This window comes from Lupinus angustifolius, chromosome LG10, assembly GCF_001865875.1.
Source record: "Lupinus angustifolius cultivar Tanjil chromosome LG10, LupAngTanjil_v1.0, whole genome shotgun sequence".
Classification (NCBI taxonomy): Eukaryota; Viridiplantae; Streptophyta; class Magnoliopsida; order Fabales; family Fabaceae; genus Lupinus; species Lupinus angustifolius.
In genome coordinates this window covers 11,964,554-11,968,761 of record NC_032018.1, presented here as the reverse complement: position 1 = coordinate 11,968,761, position 4,208 = coordinate 11,964,554, and the positions used below count along the sequence as shown (strand labels likewise).

The window sequence follows — 4,208 nt, the reverse complement described above, 5'->3', positions numbered from 1 at the left end:
TCTTGTGTACATTACAACAAGCCACTTGAGTCCAATATATAACCTTGATATTCTACTCTATTCTGATACTAGGCAATGTGGGACTTCATATAATAATATATTTCAAACATCCCCAACACTTTAAAAGTGCATACAAATATAAAATAAACTAACAGCAAGTCACTGATCTACTAGTGTAAGATCCCACTGGATCTTTAGAATGATCAAAATGTCAAATGTTCGATTCATGAGAACGACACTTGTTGGGATGAGTCATGCATTCTGAAAGAGATTACTTTCTTACCCATAAGATAATGATATTGATACCCTTTTTATTAAAAAAATAATCATGAGAACCCATTTAAGACATAAAATATACCTAATCGAAAAAAGTGTAATATTTATGTATTATCGTTGTAAAAGTTTATACAAGATCATTATATAATCCACCCTTCACTGGAATTATATTTTTAAAGAGATAGTGATAATAAAATATGGACAGTAGATGATACAGTGATAATATATAAAACTAATACACTGTTGGTGCATACATCTTTTTCTTAATTGAAAAAAATAATGTTTTAGCAAAGTTTTTGAAGATAAATAATGATGAAGTTACACAGAATGCCCTCTCAATTCCTTTCTTGTCCATAACTCTTTCATTGCACCCTCAATTTTTTCACCTCTCTCTAATCTCTGCTAGTCAATATATCAAGCTTTTGGAACACTAATGGCTACCCTTGGCTCTTGGAAAGGTTCACCTCTTGTATCTTAATGTCATTTGCTTTAGCGTCTTCTATCATAATTTCCATCATACATTTTTCTGATGTACAACACTTAATTTCCTTGGTGAGTATCTCTGGTTCTTGCTCTTTAAGGTCCTTATATTTGCCCCAAAGAACCGAGTAAAGTCCCATTAGGATCATAAAAGATCCTATGACCCTGTAATCAGAAGTAGATTAATATACATCAGTCATTACACATCCAAACCTTACATTATGAGAAAAAAATGTATATAATGATCGTATATGAGTTTTATACACTGTTACTGTATTATCTATTATTTTTGTATTAAATTTTTAATAAAAAAAAGTAATATAAATAAATAGTAAATAATATGCTAATCGTATATAAATTTGTCCACTGACAATATATTCCTACAATCTACCTTATTAAGGATAGGTTTAGGGTAAATAGACTTAGACTAAAGTTTGTAATGTGTGATTTTGAGCACATATTATCTGTTATAGTTTTTTAAGGTTCATTCTTACTTATTTAAGAAAATATAAAACTCTTATTATGCTGGGAAACTTATATGAAGATTGGAGACTAATATTATATGTAGATTTTAATATATACATTAAGAAAGATGAACTCATTTAAATTTATTTAATATTTTTCTTCCAATTTTCAAATAGATATAACATTAGACAATATTATTTTAATAGATTGTATATCAAATAAATATATTATCTTAATATATAAATATTTACATTAAATTATGTAAGTTTTATAAATAATTAATTAATATGAGTATTTAATAAGTAGTTGAAACTAAATAAAATCTGACACTTATGTCCATTTGCAAATTGTGTATAAGCTTAATAAGCCATAGAGCTGTGAAATATTATCTAACTTTGTTTTTTTTTTCATTCCCTTCCCAAATTTAATTTGCAAATTAACCCTTATTCTCTGCCTCTAAACTCTAATAGACTTTAGAAAAAACTAAACTTATTTTTGTTTACCTTGGTAGGTCAAAAATATACATAAGTAATATATTCTTATAGATATATAGATTCTTACTTACCCTCCAAGGTATGTTTTTCCACCAAGAATGAAAGATTCCATGATCACTACAATGAGCATCAACAGAGGATTAAAAGCAGTGACGAAAACAGGCCCTCTCTTTTGCATGACAATCCCTTGAACATAGTACGCAATACCCGAACATACTATACCCTGCTTGCAATAATATTTATCAATTTAGACTCTCATAATTCATAAAATAGGAAAATGATTTACTCACACCACTTCTCTAATACCATTTTTAAGACCTATTAGTGAAGCACAAATTTATGATTAACCTCTAATTATATGCAGTTATAGCTGGCATAGTGTTTGATTCATGTACTTAGTATTGTATCAAATTACAGACCACATGCATCATTCATCTAAACAACATGAACTTAGTGTGACACCAAATTATAATAATATGATTGCATTGGATCACAACATAATTACATTGGACTGCATTCAAGTTACATCGAATTATATTTGAGTCACACCAAATGCAAAAATATTTTTGAATCCTAAAAAGTCTCACGCGGCATCAGCCGCATTGACCATGATATCAGTAACAACGACTATATCCATGACTGCAATCCTAATTTAAATAATTCATACCATGTAATTACATAATACTCAATGTTAACCAATGCTTTGTACGTTATTAATTGGTGTAAAAATGGTGCATGAAAACTGATGTATGTGTAGTAGTGTTGAGAGATAGTGTGCCTTACAGCATAAGCTGCAACGAGCAAGTTCATGTCCCAGCCAATAGACCAACCCGAGATCTTATGCTCCATCACATAGGTAACTACAATTGACTGAAGTGTACCCAAAAAACACACAATTGCTGTGAGGGAAAGCTGAGCAGTGTATTTCCTTAATGTCACTGCCTGCATTATTTAATCACAATAATATAATCTCAATAATTATGTATAAAAAAACATTCTAAAGAATAAGAACAAAACAACTTCAGTATTTATGTTTCTGAATTGAACATTGACTTACTTGAAGTATGAAGAAAGCAGCCCAAGCAAGGGTAGAAATCATAACAAGAATAGAACCCTTAACCAAATCCTTTTCATTGGAATGATTGGTGTTTTCAACAGGTTCATAGTTTCTGGAGTGATGAATGTACTTAGACCAGAAAAAGATAATATCTTGGCCCTTGTACAATGTCATTACCATGGCCCCAGCAACTGTGACTAAAGTTCCAAATACTTTTGCTTGGCATCTTACTTTTCTTATGTCTAACTTCTCCATCCTAATTTATCCCAAGTGGATAATAAATAATACATGTAAATGTTAGAAGTAGGTTTCTTTATATATTACAAAATATCATTTTTTTCTCTCCAATACAAAAACACTTGAACAAAAGCCCCAGTTGTAACAGATTGTGTAAGAAGATATACCTGAAGATAACTGCCATTACAAATGTCATTGTAGGTAGCATGTTGCTTATAGCACATGAGTATGTTGGGGATGTAAATTTCAACCCCGCATAGTAAAGGTTCTGATCAATCACAGGCCTAAAATAGAAAAATAAACTCAACATGTTTTCAATGAAAATATTACAATTATAACACCAAATTCTAGGGCAAGTGTGCTTACCCAAGAAGACCCAACATGAACATTTGTATGAACATAACAAATGTAATCTTGGGCCTTATTTTTCTGCCAATGACAAGAAAGAAGAAACTATGATCAGAAAGTGATTTAACTAATCAAATGAAGGCAAATTTGTCCCACTTTTCGTATATGAATTAATGATATAAATACCTTTCAAGAACAAGAGCAAATGGAGCAATAGCTAATGTCGCAAAGATATGTCTATAAACCACAAGCACATAGTGACTCATTCCACGGTTGAGTGAGACTTTTGCTATAATAATCATTCCAGCATACCCAAATTGTAGACAAATCATAGCTATGTAAGGCTTGCAGCTATGAAAAAACCTCCCAAAACATCCATTTCCTTTCATTTCGCACCTCTTTATTGTGTACCAAGGAAAGGGTGTCACTCAAATCTAGCAACAGATTTGAGTATAGAGGAAGAACACTTAAAGTTGTTCAGTGTCTCCTAAATGAAAAGTGTACCTCTCAATGTTAAATTTAACTATGTGCTTCTCTATGACACATACCTCTCAGGGAATAATTTTTCCCCTCATTTAAAACTGTAATGATGTGCTTTTAGTTTCTTGTTAGGGACTAAACATGCAATTTTTTATATGTTTTTAAGTATAAAATGATTAAAATATGAATATGAATTAAACAGGCCAAAAGTTTATTTATTCCTTATCTAAAGAAAGTGTAATATCTATGCATTATCAATGTAAAGATTTATACACAATCATTATATTATCCATAGTTTATTTAAATTATTTTTTCTGAAAACTCAATAATAACTAAATATAAATGAAAACTACATTATCATTTTTCTCCTT

The 4,208-nt window shown here is 30.2% G+C and overlaps 1 pseudogene; it reads right to left on the bottom strand.

The window, feature by feature from the left end:
• On the bottom strand, positions 691 to 3,802 carry LOC109358023 (annotated as a pseudogene).